Genomic DNA, 17,655 nt, shown 5'->3' with positions numbered 1-17,655 from the left:
TACCCTTCCTTACATCCTCCTCGATTTTAAAAGGAAAATCCTTAACCTTTGACCCTCCACATCACATTTCGCTGCAGGCCTTGAAATCAACTTGATGCAGCCTGCAAGGATTTAACAGATGCAACACTGGACCTCAAAGTGTACACTTAGCATAAACTACATATCCCATGAATCAATCCAATTCTGTCTCACAAAGAGATGACATCCCGCTACTGGACTGCAGGGTTTTTAATTAAACTAGCAACAGCAGTATTGTCTTCATTAAGAAAATAAAATATTGATCATTTTTGAGAATAAAGTCAAAATTTAAAATATTTAAATGCGCAGATTACCATTGTTGTTTCAGGACAAACTGCCACAGCTGCTGTTCCCTCTACAAACTCCTCGTGTAGATAAGTCAGTGAAACAACTGATCATCCATCCTCTTCATTTCAGGAGGCTGTAACCATGACGGGTAAAAACTTTTGGGACACTGAAATTTTTGTAGATTCTCAGAAAACTTGTTTAAGACTAAACAAGCCCAACAGTCTGTTTATACACAGATGTGGTTGCTCAGCCTCAGAATGATCAAAAGTCTCAGTTCAGATCAGATGAATTGTACAGAAATGAAGATCATCTCTATTTCTCTACAACACATCTGCTGTCACCTAGCAACTGTGACAGCAGCAGCATGTCATTGGCTAGACCAGGGGTCAGCAACCTTTAAGACCCAAAGAGCCATTTGGACCCAGTTTCCACGTAAAAGAAAACACTGGGAGCCGCAAATAGTTTTTGACATCTAAAATGAAGATAACACTGTATATATTGTTTTTTACCTTTATGCTTTGTGTGAACAACTAAGGTGTGTTGCTTATGACATCCATGAAGTGTTACAGAGAAAATTACATTTCATTTATGTAATTAACACATTTTGAACTCTTAAAGAAATATAAAACAAGGAAAGACACCCAACTGAACTAAAATGATCCATGTAGCAAACAAAAACTGCTGAGAGCCGCCACCCTTATATCGCCTTTGGGATTTTGGAGCCTTGACCTGACTTTTAAAAAAAAGTAATTGGAAAAAAGCACTATGCTGCTGAAAAATGAAAAATAGATATTTGCAAAATTTTGCCTAAATATGTATTTTACCTGGTTAATGTGTGTGGTGGGGCGTGGTCTGCAGTGCTGCTGCAGGGAAGGCGGACGCACCTGAGCGGCACCCGCAATCACGCCTCGCCGCCTTAACGTCTGTGCTATCCATGCTGTTGTGTTGTTGTTAGTATATGTCGGGCTGTGAGCTGAAAAGCTACAGCCAGCTGTATGCGTACAGCAACCGTGTGTGAAAAGTGGTCAATAAAGAGATGCTGAAAAGCATGTTCATGGAAACATCGTCGGGTCTGCTGTGATGTGTTTACAATGGGACTTCTGCTCCTGAACCTCTGCGCACAGCGTCTGCAAATCGGGGCTGTACGAAGTCACTTTCATCTTTACGCAGGACTGTAAGCTGTCATCTGTGAGGCATGAGTGTTTGTTTTTAACATAGCTCACGGTGGAGAACAGCTGCTGACATAATGTGGATCCGAAGATCCATAATTGGCCTACCTGGGGTTGAAAGTCTCGATAAATGCACGGCGTTTCAAGCGGTATACCAAGCTTCCATGAGTGTGACGCTTATTTTGAGCGATGAAAAAAATAATAGAGTATAATTTTATTTTTATATTTCAATATTACAATAATCTTCCAATTTAGAACTACAAGTTAAAAAAGAACTAACATAAATAAAATACACTTCAGCTAAATGCTTCTCATTTATTTTCCCAAACTACGCGGAGCCGCACTAAAAGGACTAAAGAGCCGCAGGTTGCCGACCCCTGGGCTAGACTGTCCAGTGCAAGTCACTCATTTCCAGCCTTCTCTGGCTTAAATGATGGAATACGGTGATTCAGCAAGATGTCACAGATGTTCAGATTACAGACGTGAAACTGAAGAGTCTATGCTTTTTACAAACAGTTACTTTATTACAAAAATGTACATATTTAAAACTATTAAAAGACTAATAAAAAAAAGATAATAAAAATCAGCTGAACAGCACTATTGGACCAAAGTGACATCATATCCACCGTTGCTTTGATGTAATTTCAGGTGCTCACACACATTTTTCAGAACCCCACTGTTTGTGTTGCTGCTGGTTTGGAGACACGTTTCCAGTCGTGTTGGTTTTTACCGCTTAGAGATTCACAAATCATACAGACTTGAAATGCTACGGCGCTGTGGTGATGTTGTCATCAGCGAGTTGAGTGACCTGTGCAGCGGCTGTAATGGGGCTTTAAGGAGGGGTGTAAATGAATTGAAAGGGCAGCAGCACACCGCCTTGATAAAAAGCTTCCCTCTAAAAGCATCCCAGTAACGACTGCTCAATTAAAACACTGGAATGTTTGTTTCCATGGAAATGCGAGTCCTCTCAGAGGCCTGTACTGTGAAGCAGGATGTTGTCCTATCCAGGTAACTTCAAGGTTAATCCTGGGTTAAAGCGGGTTAAATTGCCATACTAACTTATTCAAACCAGATTAGAGATTAAATCATCTCTGTACTGATATCAGATTTGTACACAGACCTATCCTGTGCTTGAATTCAGATTTTATTTGTAGCTGTTTGGGAGCAAAGATTAAACAGCAGCGAGTCTGCAGGTTGGGAGAAGGTTATGTTCAGAGCTTCAGTTTAAAATCAGCTGGGAGCGCCACTTTTTTTTCTTTTTTCCCCAGCATGTTTTAACACCAACACTTCCTGTTCAGTCAGAAAACTGAGAAACTGAAGGGATTTCTCATCTCATGTATCAAGCTATGGGACAGGAAGCTTTGGTGTTTCCATGCAGCCGTCACCTTAGAAATAAACAGCAGCGTACTTTGACGCAAATATTTGACTGAATTCAAACCATATTTTGTTGCTCTGTGTACCATATCAGCAAATATTGATCAGTTGTCTTTATATCTGTGTTGCATTTCACTTGTATAGTTTTACGTTCGCTATAGATTTGAAATCACTGTCTGATAACATCTCTGGATGGCTGGCACTCATAGGGATTGTTTTCTGTGGAAAAAAAGTCACATGATCCGTGAAATGCCTCCAAGTATGAAAGCCCCGCCCCTTTCATGTGACTGCACAGGTCAAATCCTGAGTTACTTACCCAGTTGATAACCAGCTTGGTGTGACCTCTGACCCTCACTGTTAGTGTAAGTGGATCATAACAGAAAGATAACGTGGGTATCTTTATAGCACAGGACACGAGTCATCACAGGGTAACGAAACGTGGACCTTTCTGGAAAAACTGCGTCTGGTTTTTGATCAGCGTTGGTTAAATGATTGATTCCTCCATGCTCCATTTGCTGGGATGTGTTCTGATTGGCTAAAGTTATGGATCAGTCGATCAGATTTTAATCAGATTTTTTTTCATGCTTTCAGCCGGTGTTCTCCTCATCAGGTGATTTGGTGAGTTTTCCCTGATCAAATCATTGATTGATGATGAATTTATTTCCTACAGTAACAACAGTTTAATACAAAGAAATTTGAATGAATTATTTTTTAAGCAACTTTTAGCTTCTTTTACTTGACATAAATATGATCAATTAAAATCTGTTTTTATATCAGTCATATTATATCAGACCACATGGTTGGCCTGAAATCATATTTTGGTAAAGAAATCAGAGTTAAAGAAAATGATTTATCATATTTCACCAATTGATCTTACATTAATCAGTGAGATCATTGATCTTATTTGACACCCAAAATATGATCCTCTAACTTGAAGACACAGATCTAAATTTATATTTAAAACTATAAAGCCAAAAAAAAGGGAAATGTTTTTGTGCGTCTGACTTCCTGTTTGTGACTTCCTGTTTCCTGCAGAGTATCCCGTTCAGAGGTCAGCTGGTTAATGGGCTGAGCGTTGGACGCAGCATCATCATCAAAGGAGAAACCAATCAGAACGCAGAGAGGTAAGGATAATAAACAGCTGTAAGAGTCCAGTACAGAATCTGATCAAAGCGACAATCAGTGAGGCATCGATCAGAACTTAAATTAACTTAAGTGAAAATTTTGTTCTTGTTAATGACATCATAAAGTTTTATATTCTTAAATTCATAATAAATTAGTCACAGCTTTGTGAATACAGGCTCTGATTTACAAGCTGACTCCACAAGCTGCTCAGAGCCTGAAGCAGAGGGCCAGAGTCACAGTTAATAACCGCCCTCACAATAGACATGTTTGTGGGGTTTAGGTTTTGTTGTGCCGACTAACACAATGAAAACCTGACTGTGATGAACTTCGTAGTAAACCTGAAGTCTGGAGCCAGTAGAAACTGATCAGCTTAAACTGAAGTTCAAGTTTAAATAAATAATGTTTGGATTAAAGTCACTGAAACATTTTCAGAGTTTACAGGTTTTATTTAAATATAAATTTAAACCTGAGTCATGTGACCGTCACTTGATCATCACAGACCTTCTTTCATAAACCTGCAGAGAAAGTAAACATGAAGCAGTTCAGAGTTTCGGTTTAGCCTTTCATGGCTCATTAATGACATCACTTCCTGTTGCAGTTTCTGCGTGAACCTGCGGCCAGCGACTGGGTCCGACATCGCTCTCCACCTGAACCCTCGCTTGAAGAAGCGCGTCTTTGTCAGGAACTCCTTTCTGTCCGACTGCTGGGGTCATGAGGAGACAGTGCTCGCCTCCTTCCCCTTTACTGCGGGGCAATACTTTGAGGTGACCTTTGACCCCTGCCCTAACATCTACATGTGATTTTTTTTTTTTTTTGGTTAAACCTGCTGTCATCTCCCCACAGATGATCATCCGCTGCGACTCGCAGCACTTCAGAGTTGCCATGAATGGGCAGCACCAGCTCGATTACAAACACCGCATGAAGGAGCTGAGCGCCATCAACCAGGTGGAGGTGAAAGGAGATGTGACGCTGCTCGCCGTGAGAGTCCTCTGAGCACCTCCTCGCCATCATGAACACCAAGCCATAGAAAAAAATAAAATCACTGACGCCTCCTCCGTAACCATTTAACAGATTCTAACTTTATTTCCTCTTTTACTAAAAAAAACCCATCTGTCTTGTCGTGTTTTCAAAATAAAAGTCTGTCATTGCTCACATCTGTCCAGCTGTTTTGTTCTAAAAGCAGCTGCTGATGATATAAGTGAAGTGGTGCTGGCGTCACCACGGGGACTAGATCACCGCCCAGCCGTGACCCTGGGTCAGATGTTGAGTTCAGATTAGTTTTCTCTGTGAACTCAACATCTGACTAAGTTTTCTCAGTTAAATCAGATGACACATGAGGAACCAGATTTTAAAACCTTTAAGTTGAACTGAATAATTTTAATGTCAGAAGAAAAAGACCAGAGCCGGTTCCTGTTCACCGAGTCATTTATTAAAGCTCAGTATTTTAAAAAAAAAACAAAAAAAACAAACAAAAAAAACCACTACAAAAAAAAAGAAAAAAGTAAACTGTACACATTTAAAAACCCTGACATATTTACACAGCACTGAGCCGCAGCTTTAGATCTGATCAGGTCTAATGCTGTGGCTCGCAGACTCGCAAGTCTGTAAATAAAGTTTGAGATCATCATTTGACCCTTAAAGTCCAAGAGTCTGTCCCAGCATGCACCGGGACGGAGGTAGTGTGATGGCAGGGACGCTCCAGCATCAGAAATCGGCGTCCAACCTGAAGGTGTTGTCCGTGGGCGCCGCCATCACGCCCATCCTCTGGTACTCGCCCACCCGCTTCTCAAAGAAGTTGGTCTTTCCCTCCAGGAGATGTTCTCCATGAAGTCAAAAGGGTTCTCCACCGGTAGATCTGCACACAGAAACACCATGTCAGTCAGCTCTGCCCACTGCTCCAACCCCGAGGTCACCTGACCCCACCCATGGGCGAGTTCAGACAGGCGTCTGTGTCGCGCTGCCGCTGCCCGTCAGAGAACCACTCGTCCTCTGATCAGAGTCTGCAGCAGCACTCAGCCCCCATCACCGGCTGAGGTCCGTACCCCTGCGCACTTCATCATCACTCAACACCATCATCCCTTTCATTATGTTGCTCTCTGAGGTCAATGAGTTGCTAAGATGTGTCTTTGTGTGGGAACTGATAAATATATATATGCATTTTTAAAAAGTTTAGCTTGTCGCTCAGATGAGATGTTTCGTGATGCTGTTTTTCTGCCTTTAGGTCAGTCACATGATCACATGACTTGTGTGGGGCGTTACCTTGGAGAAGCCGAGCTCCAGCAGCAGTCTGTCGGCCACGAACTCGATGTACTGCTTCATCATGTCGCAGTTCATCCCGATGAGCTTCACGGGCAGAGCGTCAGTCAGGAACTCCTGTAAACAAACCAGTAAACCCATTAAAGCCATCCTGAACCAGCAAAGCCACCATGAACCAGTGGGCCCAGCAGAGCAGCTGCAGGTGAAGCTGGGACCGACCTGCTCGATCTCCACGGCGTTCTTGATGATGCTGATGACAGTTTCCTTGGGCGGTTTGTTCACCAGGTGTTTGAACATCAGACAGGCAAAGTCACAGTGCAGACCCTGAACGCAGCACGCACACACACACACACGTTAAGAATGACATCATCACTGGATCAATACCTGCGATCCGACACCAGCACGGCGCCTCACCTCGTCTCTGCTGATGAGCTCGTTGGAGAAGGTCAGGCCGGGCATCAGGCCTCTTTTCTTCAGCCAGAAGATGGCGGCGAACGAGCCCGAGAAGAAGATCCTCCACGGCGGCAAAGGCCACCACGCGCTCTCCTTCAGATCAATAAACAGACAATAATCAATGAAGCTGCAGGAGGCGGAGCCATTGTGCCAGGTGGCCTAATGAGCGGCGGCTTATTTACCATAGGTGGCGTTCTTGTTGCCGATCCAGTTGAGCGCCCAGTCGGCCTTCTTCTTCACGCACGGCAACGCGTCTCGATGGCGTTAAACAGGTACTCTCTGAGGGCAGGAACACACAGTCACTCACCAGTTAGATCAGTTCAGGCCAGTTAAGCCAGTAGAGAACAGTTTTGGCCCGCCACCTGCGTACCTCTCTTTGGGGTCCTTGATGTGCGTGTCGATCAGCAGGCTGTACATCTCTGAGTGGATGTTCTCCATGGCGATCTGGAAACCGTAGAAACACCGGGCTTCCGTCACCTGCACTTCCTGCATGAAGCGCTCCACCTGGTGGTCAAAGAGCGACAACAAGAGCGTTACAGCCGTCCGTGACCTCCGAACGATCTGTGAGAGCGGCGCGGCAGCTACCAGGTTCTCGTTGACGATGCCGTCACTGGCGGCGAAGAAGGCCAACACGTGGGAGATGAAGTAGCGCTCGTCCTTCAGGGCCTCCCAGTGCTGCAGGTCCTGGACAGATCCACCTGCAGAGAGAGCACGTCAGCATCACTGTGGCCAGCATCAGGCCCCGCCCCATTACAGCAGCTCCACCCACCTCCTCCGCTGTCCAAAAGGATGCCTCTGCCTTCTTGTACATCTGCCAGATGTCATGGTACTTGATGGGGAAGATGACGAAGCGGTGAGGGTTCTCCTTCAGCAGAGGCTCCTCCTGCGAGCTGCTGCTCTTTTTCACTTTGGGCTGAAGACAAAGACCATTGCTCAGGATTATTGATCAGTTGATTCAATGATTTTGGAGCAAAAACAATGAAAAGTGAAAGTTTGTGCAGACTTGCTGCCTTTATCGTTCACTGAACTGAAGGTGGTGGACAAAATAACAGAAACAGCATGAAGCCTGAACACCACAGCAGCTGTTCCTAATGAACTAGAACCCCGAACCGACCTCAAGCTCAGCCGCTAACTGTTGGCGCCACGGCCACACTTTAGGCGCCACATCTGCGCAGTAACACACACACGGAGCTGTGGTCAGTGAGCTCAGCACCGACTCGGTCCACTCATATGCGGAATCCGCTAAAAGCGCGAAGCTTCCTGCGGCTTTTCTCTCACTTACCGCAGCAGCGTCGAAGATCCTCCGCGCGGTTTTGGACGCCAGGATGCGGCTGCTGTTCAGGCCCGGGGGCTGTAAGGAGACACAGACCGTCAGCACACACAGCGACTCTTTATCGATACCTGTGATTTATCGGTGAAGTCAGAGAATCGGCGGCCTCTGTGAGCGGGAAGCTGAAGCAGCCTCACCGTGTTCTCTTTGTCCAGAGACATTTTGTCCAGCTGCCCGCTGAGGGTCTGCTCGTTCTTTACAGAAAGCGGGGAACGCGCGGACAGCATCGTGACTTCTCGGGTGCAAACGGACACAAAGAAAAGAAAACTAAGAAGCTAAAAGGAGCAGAAAGCTAAAGCTAGTAGCAGCGGACAGACGGAGACAGTGAAGGGTTTCTGCTGCAGCTTGCCCTTTTATTGGAATCTTGGCGCTCGAACTGCTGGCCAATGGGAACGCAGCTCAATGAGTCCCTTTAAACAGTCCGACCAATCAGGTCCAGAGAAGTGCTCACGTGACCCCTACACGATTGCGGGAGATTCAAAGTCCGTGCGGGTTACAAAACTTTCCGTAACTGCTGTTTACAAACTGATTAAAACGAGCGCATTCGAAATCTTTCGGACTTAGATAGAAATGTCGCATTTGTTCATATTAAACATTTTAAACTGTGATTCAAAAACACGTTAGAATGTTCCTCAAAGAAAATATGCTTCTGTAATAATGAGACATTAGCGCCTAAAGAGTCAAGATTTACTCTTTTCTATTTTCGTGCAGGTTAAGTTCAGCGGGTTGTTCCAAATCATGTGGCTGGATCCACATATAAACGGATATCAATGATTTCTGGGTCTACCATCAGCCTGTTGTTATTTAAACTCAGTCTTTCTGCTGCCGCCATTTCTGATTTCCTCTCATCTAAATGAGCTGTCACCATGGAGATTTAGCGCCAAAATTCACAAAACGCCCAACATTACATTAACTTTGTATTTACAGGCGCCCCATGTGTTTTCATATCAGAGAACAAACACTTGCATCAACAAAAAAATGTAAAAGTACAAAGAAAGGGAATCTGCAGGAATTAGTCGGTTTCTTTACGTCACTTGAGCAGAAAAAAATTGATTTAAAGGCAGATTTATTAAGTCTTCCTGGCTCCCATCACCTGGATGTGTTGTACCTGCGATCGGAGCAGCTGTCAGCCTCTGAAGACAAGCTTTGAGCTTCATTTTCCTCATAAATCAGATCTTATTAAATCCACATCTCCCCTCCAGCTGGAGAGCTTTATGTTACTGCTTCCTGGTTACAGCTGACGAGATCGGGTCGCACAGTTTCGCCCCCTGTTGTTCGGGATGGACAATGACTCAGTTTTCCAGTTGTTGTCGGCAACAGTCATGATCCTTTTGATGCATTTGTAATCAAACTGTAAACATATTTGATTATAACTAAATCTTTCTGAATGAGAAACCCTTATCTGACCTTTTATCTCCACAAATAACAAAAATATAATCTTCAGTAATAATAAACAACTATGAATGAATTAATGAAAGCTTTAATAAAAGACCATGATTACACAAAGCACAATTTGCAAAACCAAAATGAAAATATAAAAATATATTTAAACATTAAACCATATTATAAATATAATCTGCAATGAACACAGATCTAATGTTACAAACAGCACAATTATAAGAAATCAGTTTACACATAAACACTTAAACCAGCGCTTCCTCAGACTGGATAAATGATTGGAACAACTAGTAGGATTTGTGAGTGCTGAAATTATATCGTTAGCAGAAGCATCCAAATATTCTACAAAAGTGAACATTAACTTCTTCAAAAGTACTTTAAAAGTACAAACACCTACAATTACAAACATCTGACTGGCACTCCCTCCTCTAGATAGATGCAATGAGGATTCTCATTGCATCATTGTATGTGAAATGCAACTTCTGCATGCTATATTTAAGATGACCACAGGGGCAGTATAGTGAAACTGAACAGAAGCTAAACTTGCTTACAACATTGTCATCTATCATCATCATCATCATCAGTTATTTAATCAGTAATAAAATAACCAAGGCATTTCAGCTTTTTCTGGACTACGAGAACATTGTCTTAACGTTTAAACGAAGGAAAATGTAGTATTTATCCTGCTTGGTTCTACATATCAAGACTTTTACCAGCAAGAGAAATAAGAGCCAGCCTACTAAGATATTCCTCCTCATTTTCAGGAGTTTCACAAGGAGCATAAATATTACAGACAACAAAACTATTGTTATTCTTTGTATGTTGTATACCATTACACCCGTCTACATCGAGCCTTATTGCCTTTATCGCAGCCACCGCCCTGGTATTCTGTCTCTGACTATAACTGTGCTGAGATCAGTGGTTGATTCCCCCACTCCCAAACATTTTGGATGAAGGTAGTTGGATCAACCAAGTAAGGCTGGGATAACCTGCAGTCAGCTGAGACTGAAGAAGTCACTTGGATTAGGGACGAAACGTTTCTCCCACTGAAAATGCTACGTCCAAATGAACAGAATCAACTTTTTGGGATTTCCTTATCTGGATGTTTGAGCATGCATCAAGACACTATGCTGATTTAGTCTTTTTCTCCAATTGATCTTTCTGAGTTAATGTCAGTAATTACTTTCTCCAAACCATCAACATGTCTTTCAGACCCCATTCTTACAAGACTGCTCAAAGAAGCCCTGCCATTAATTAATGCTTCAGTCTTAAATACGATCAACGTATCTCGCTTGTTTGTTTGTTCGATCCCCGTCTGCTCCAGTGTCCATGCCAAATACCCTGGGCAAGATACTAACCCCAAGTTGCTCTCCGATGCATCCACCTGTGTATGAATGTGTGTGAATGTTAGATAGAAGCCGTTACACAGAAAAAGATGCTGGTGTGAATGAGGCAGTTGTATAAAGCGCTTTGAGTGCTCAGTTAGAGTAAAAAAGTGGTGTATAGGAACCAGTCCATTTACTGTTCAAAAATTCTTGAAAGTGTAGATGCACAACAGCTAACTGATTATCTGCAGAGGAATGGCTTATTTGAAGAGAAATATGGCATTACCTTGGCCTCCAGTAACACTGTGAGTCATTTTTGACTAGGATATGTCCTTCAATGCACATATTAAACAAATATGTAGGACTGCTTTCTTCCATTTGTGCAACATCTCTAAAATTAGAAATATCCTGTGGCATTGGTGGCATTAAGTGATTTGAGGGAGCAATACAGTGTCAGTAATTAAAATGAACAAATGGGGTGCTGTCAGTGCCTGTACAGCCTGTGTGCAGTGTTTTTTTTAATTGACCCATGGACCCAAAATAGTTTCAGCTCACCAGTAAAATGCCAGGTATGCCAGTCCAGCCCTGGTTTTAGCTCTATAGCCATAGGTTTTAAAAACTTGTAAAAGCAGTGCACTGTAAACCCACATTTTATTTTCATTAAACTTTTATAGTGGTCATTAGTTATATTTTTATGTTTTATCAATTGATTAATTGATTTGTGTTCATTCCATATTCAGTGTTCCACATGATAAATGTAATTGGTTAATACTTTTAAACTGGTCAGATTTCATAACTCATTCATTTGAGCAATATTCATATGCAAATTAGTTATATTTTTTGGCACTTAAAGATGGAATAAATATTTAGCATGATTAATTTATGTGTTTTTAAGGTAATTGTTTATTTTTTCTATTATGTGTGTTTATTATTAGATGGTACTTCAATATGAAACCTGTCACTGCCATGATGTTTGTAAATAGCTTAGTGTTGAAGTAAAGGGCCACAGCGAAGATTATCGAAGAATCTCTTGGAATTGTTTGTTTGGAAAGGGGGATTCCTTTGAGGGGAAAAGTCAGGAATGTCAAGCTAAGGTTTCATTCATCAGGATTTACACCATCTCTCCCTGGATTGTCCCAGAATCTCTGTCTGCTCACTCCCACTTTTTGAATTGTGTAGTTTTCTCACTGTAAATAACACTTTTCACTGTGACTCGAGTGTGTCTGAGTGGTCTGCTCCTTTTGTCCATTTCTCACTACTCATGATGGGGAAAAGAGACACATTTGGTTCCAGAGCCACAGATTCGAAACCCCTCGTCTTACCATAGTTTAATTATGGGTTTTCTTAACTGAACATTTACAAAGTGAAATGCATCTTATGATCCTTTGCATCTTTAAACCTATTTTATGTAAATATTTTGTTTGCTAGTGATGAAAGAAGGTTTTATAAACCTGTTTCAGGAATCACAACAGTATACCTCAAAGGTGTGGTATCATGATCAGGACCAGGATATGGTGTCAGTGTGTATCCAGGGTAATTTAAGGAGAAGGCACTGCATTCCAGAACTGCAACATTAATATCAGTTAGCCAAGCAGAAATTTAGATTTGTTTATAGATTGGTTTATTTAAATTTTTATTTTTTTTTCCAAATTTTTTTTGGGGGTACATAATGAAATAAAGATGTGGCTTAACATTTTCACTTGTTCTAATATAAATTGTGTTTTGTGTTTACCTTCCTTTCAGGAGGAGACAACACAGTGAATAGTTGGGGGTCTAGGAAGGACATCAGGGTCATATAGTAGACCTTATTTTATGAGATGATCATGCAAAGTTTGGAGCTTCAGAAAATCAACAGTTTGTTGTATGTATGTAAAATCCCACATATGTAATATGTGGGATTTTCAAACAGAGAGGCAATACTTTAAAAACCTTGAAAGTCATAAAACTGTATGAAACTGTTCATTGTGTTCTTCTGGCTACAGTATTAGTACATATATACTTTTGGTTGACATGAAAGTAGAAAACACAATTGCAGGATACCAGTATTGGCATACTCTTGGTATATGGCTCCACTGGTGGGTTGCATGGCTTTGCTGAAATATTTGTATCATGATTCGTCAAGGCAGTTTACTGTTTGTAGTGAAACTGCAAAGGTCCTGGTGCTGTGAGCATTTTAAATGTTTCAAGTTGTGGTCCACACCAGTAAGCGAGCAGTCACAATTCATTGATTTTTAACCTTTGGCTACATATATGATTGAAGGTGATCGTATAGTTTCTTTGAAACACCACATCTGCATGTCAAACTATGTAAATATCACTTTACATCTTACCAAAAATGTTATGTCTTTAATATTCTGTAACACCGAGATAAATCGAGAGTTTCACTTTTACAATCAGCTTCACTGCAGACGCAGCACCAATGCATCTCGCTCTCCTCTCCCATCACTCATGAAAAAGACCCCTCTACTTGGGTCAGGAACTCATCCCTGACCCAGAATGGGCACTCCACCCATTCTGGGTACTCCAGAATCAGGGTTAAAATAAAGAAAACCCATTTTGAAGACATTTTTTCCTGTGTCCTCTATGCCTTTGCTGCTTGGTCTCTCACACCCTGGGTTGAGGAACAGGTCCTGACTGTCGTTTGAGCCTATGGGCCAAACGAAAGTTTGGAGTCCCCAGCCTTCCAGTCATTCAGTACCATCAGGCCAACCCTTCTGGATGATAAGCTGACAGTGTGGCAGGTGGATATGTCTCTCATGTCCCAGATTGTTGATTACCTGACAGGAAGACCACAATATGTGCATCTTCAATATTGTGTGTCTTACAAGGTGATCAGCAACACAGGGGAACCACAAGGGACCGTCCTCTCCCCCTTCCTCTTCACCCTCTGCACCATAGAGCTACTGCACAGATGTAGCTCTGTGATGACTCTGCAGTGGTTGGATACATCAGTGAGGGTGCTGAGATGGAGTACTGGGCTGTGGTCAACTCCTTTGTCACATGGTGTGAGCAGAATCAGTGTGACAAATAACAAAGACTTGATTGTGGACTTTAGGAGGACCAGGAAACGTGTGACCCCTGTTTCAATTCAGGGGGTTGATGTGGACATTTTGGAGGACTATAAATACTTCGGGGTACACACAGATAATGAACTGAACTGAGTTAAAAACACCACCACAAAAACATCAGTCTGTTACTGTTATTATGGTCTTGGAGCAACTGTAACCATATAATTTGTTTAGGGGTTAATAAAATAATCTGATTCTGATTTCCTGAGTGATAGGTTGCTTTTCTCTTCTTTACACCACTACCACTTTTTCAAGCTGTCAGTCTCAATAGTATCATTGTGACACACGACCCACAGACGGACACTTCTGTATTTGTCAGTTCAATAGTGCTTTATTTACAATTGTGATTTTTCCCCTGCGGTTTCTGGCTCCTGCCCCGGACGCAGCCACTCCATCACTCCCGTTCCATCTCCTGCTCCTTCTCACTGCAAGACATAACAAAGGTCTCTCCTCATCAAAACAGTTCTGTGCACCTGTTCCTTCCCGCCTCCGCGCAGCCCTGTGAGCTCACTGCGTCACCCCTCCTCTGCAGCAGGCCAAAGACTATGCTCCCGTCACAATCATCATTACTCTAGTCCAGTCATCTTCCTGCCTGCCTTCTTTGTGACTTTTTATGTTTTAAAGGAAGTAGTCCGTCATTTAAGATCTGATTATTATTGGATGTGAAGCCAGTGTATTACGTTTCAAATTTTTGAAGGCTTTCCATAGCTCAAACTCATTTCCAGAGATATTTGCAAGAGAAGACAAGCAGAAATGAGATTTGGCTGTCCAAATGAGTCTAAAACAGTAATTTCATACTTGTCTAGAATTTTGGGCCTACTATTTTACTATTATTAAATGCTTCCTTGTCATCGGGTTGTGTACCCACTGCTTTCAAAAATGCTGTTGTGCAACACATTATTAAAAAGTAAAGTCTTGATCCAAATGTTCTTTCTAACTACAGGCCAATATCTAAACTCTTTTATATGTCCAACATTTTGGAAAAGGTTGTTTTTAAGCAACTTCAGCCCTTTTTTGACTCTCATGGCATTTGTGAGTTCCAGTGTGGTTTTAAATCTCGTCACAGTACTGAGAAGGCACTTTTAAGAGTTTTAAATGATCTTCTTTTAAACTGTTGACTGAGGTTGTTCTGCTGTTTTAGTCCTTTTAGATTTAACTGCTGCTTTTGACACAGTTGATCAAAACATTCTTTTATCAAGACTTGAACACATTGTTGGTCTTAAAGGCACAGTTTTATCACGGTTTAAATCATATCTGTCAAAGAGGTCTTTTTCTGCCCCTCCGCAAATCACTACATTATCATGGTGGAGGGGTTTGTGTGGCCGGGCCTTAGTCCATGGGGCACGGCTGGGCGCAGACCCGAAAAGGGACATGGGACCATCCTCCTACAAGCTCACCACCCGCAGAAGGCACCATAGGGAACAGGTGCAATGTGTGCTGGATGGCGGCCAGGAGCGGAGTCACCTCCACCGGGTGACTCTGTTGTCCTACTGGGAGACTTTAACACTAATGTGGGCAACAACAGTGAGACCTGGAGGAATGGCCTCCCGGATCTGGACCCGAGCAGTGTTTTGTTCTGTCCCAACCAGAATTTGTCCATAACAAACGCCATGTTCGAACATAACAGTGTCCATAAGTGCATGTGGCACCAGGACACCCTCGGGCTGCAGGTCGATGATTGATTTTGTAATTGTATCACCAGACCTGTGGCCATATGTTCTGGACACTCAGGTAAAGAGAGGGGCTGAGCTGTCAACTGTTCGCCACCTGGTGGTGAGTTGCATTGGGTGGTGGTGAGTTGGATCGGATGGTGGGGGAGGATGCTGGACAGACCTGGTGCACCTAAACGTATAGTGAGGGTGTGCTGGGAATGCCTGGCAGAGGCCCCAGTCCGTGAGATCTTCAACGCACATCTCCAACAGAGCTTCAACAGCATTCTGAGGGAGAGTGGGGGCATTGAGTGCACCATGTTCCGCACTTTGTTTGCTGAAGCCGCTGACTTCAAATGAAAACATTGTTGGGCTGTGGGAGGAATACTTCAAGGACCTCCTTAATCCCACTGGAACATCTTCCGTGGAGATAGCAGAGTCTGGGGACAAGGGGGACGGCTCACCTATCTCTAGGGGTGAGGTCAGTGAGGCAGTTAAACAACTCCTTCGTGGCAGAGCACCAGGGGTGGATGAGGTCTGCCCTGAGTTCCTGAAGGCTCTGGATGTTGTAGGGCTGGTTTGGTTGACACGCCTCTACAATACTGTGTGGAGATCAGGGGTGGTACCTCTGGATTGGCAGACCGGGGTGGTGGCTATCTTTAAGAAGGGGGACCGAGGGTGTGTTCCAACTATAGGGGGGTCACACTCCTCAACCGACCTGTGAAAGTCTATGCCAGGGTACTGGAAAGGAGAATCCATCCGTTAGTCCAACCTTGGACACAGGAGAAACAATGCGGTTTTTCTTCTGGTCATGGAACACTGGACCAGCTCTTTATCCTCTCGAGGATACTTGAGGGTGCATGGGAGTTTGCCCAACCAGTCTACATGTGTTTTGTGGACTTGGAGAAGACATTCAACTGTGTCCCTCGGAGTGTCCTGTGGGAGGTGCTTCAGGAGTATGGGGTGTCTTGCCCATTGCTACAGGCTATTCGATCTTTAAACAACCGTTGTAAGAGCTTGGTCCACATAGCCGGCAATAAGTCGGACTCGTTCCCGGTGGGTGATGGACTCTACCAGGGCTGCGCTTTGTCACCAATTCTGTTCATAATTTTATGGACAGAATATCTAGGCATAGCCAAGTGGCAGAAAGCTTTCACTTGGGTGGTCTCAGAATCTCATCTCTGCTTTTCAAGGATGATGGGATTCTGTTGGATTCATCAGGTGATGGCCTCCAGCTTGCAGTGGAATGTTTACAGTAGAGTGTGAAGCGGTGGGAATGAGTCAATTCAAAAGGATCAGCAGTGTTAAAAGCTTCACACCAATTATTCCAGCTAAGTTTAAAGAAAACTGTACACACAGTGATTTACTGTTAATGAGTTGCTTCTTCCATCAAGTCTCTGTGAGCTCAGTCAAACCTGCTACCAAGCATTACTTTCATTATTAATTAGTCTGCCAGTTTTCTTCTATACTGAATGTTTTTCCATCAAATATCAGTTAGAGGTTCCAGCAGCTGAATTCAGTGTCATCAATATGAAAATATTCAGTTTAGTATCATCAACAACAAATAAATCCATTAGGCCCTGCCAGCACATAGCCTGTGTGAAGCACAAAATACAACCAGCGATCTGAATAATTAGGACTAATTTCCTGTCAATCAATTATCGAGTGACTCGTCTGAAGGCTGCTGCTATACAGTCAGTCATCTATATTTCCTTCATATGTTTAGTAGGATGGAAAGCAGCCAGACATTCACAAACACACTGACAGAAACTTGGAACCATGTTAGCGAAACACTGTATATTAGGAAGAATGTAATAACCTGACAAGACACATTACAACTAACAACACAACTAACATACATTGATGTCATCTTATTGTGTATAAATTTAATAGTGAGATGATGTTTTTCAAACAGTTTTCTTTCTAACCAACCAACTGTTCAATTATTTTTATGGAAAGTTCTGAAAATGGGGACCATGAATAAAAATGGCTAAAATTCCAAAATAACTAATGCAATACTTTTGTTAAACCCCTTAATTTAAAGCTGTCTTCATTTTCATTGCATCGTTTTAGTTTTATTTAAAATCGACTATGGAGGTGAACAGATACAAAGTTTAAAAACTGTCTGTTTCTCATTGTCCAAAACCTTGTCTTTAATCAGCTGTTTTGTAGAATAAAGAACATCCTCACCTGGCAGACTGA

At 42.6% G+C, this 17,655-nt stretch overlaps 1 long non-coding RNA gene, 1 other non-coding gene and 1 pseudogene across 2 annotated transcripts; 1 reads left to right on the top strand and 2 right to left on the bottom strand.

Moving 5' to 3' along the window:
- The first annotated feature begins 3,322 nt into the window (after window positions 1–3,322).
- Window positions 3,323–5,042, top strand: LOC120433207. Its single transcript, XR_005608400.1, has 4 exons — window positions 3,323–3,467; window positions 3,885–3,973; window positions 4,573–4,738; window positions 4,818–5,042. It is a non-coding gene; the product is annotated as an uncharacterized LOC120433207 (long non-coding RNA).
- A 339-nt stretch (window positions 5,043–5,381) lies between these two features.
- Window positions 5,382–9,008, bottom strand: LOC116312383 (annotated as a pseudogene).
- On the bottom strand, window positions 5,905–6,040 carry LOC116312547. The gene has a single exon (XR_004198891.1). It is a non-coding gene; the product is annotated as a small nucleolar RNA SNORD94 (small nucleolar RNA).
- Window positions 9,009–17,655: the final 8,647 nt, after the last annotated feature.

Source organism: Oreochromis aureus, linkage group 15, assembly GCF_013358895.1.
Source record: "Oreochromis aureus strain Israel breed Guangdong linkage group 15, ZZ_aureus, whole genome shotgun sequence".
Classification (NCBI taxonomy): Eukaryota; Metazoa; Chordata; class Actinopteri; order Cichliformes; family Cichlidae; genus Oreochromis; species Oreochromis aureus.
The sequence above is the reverse complement of the archived record's forward strand: the minus strand, read 5'-3'. Positions and strand labels throughout refer to the sequence as shown.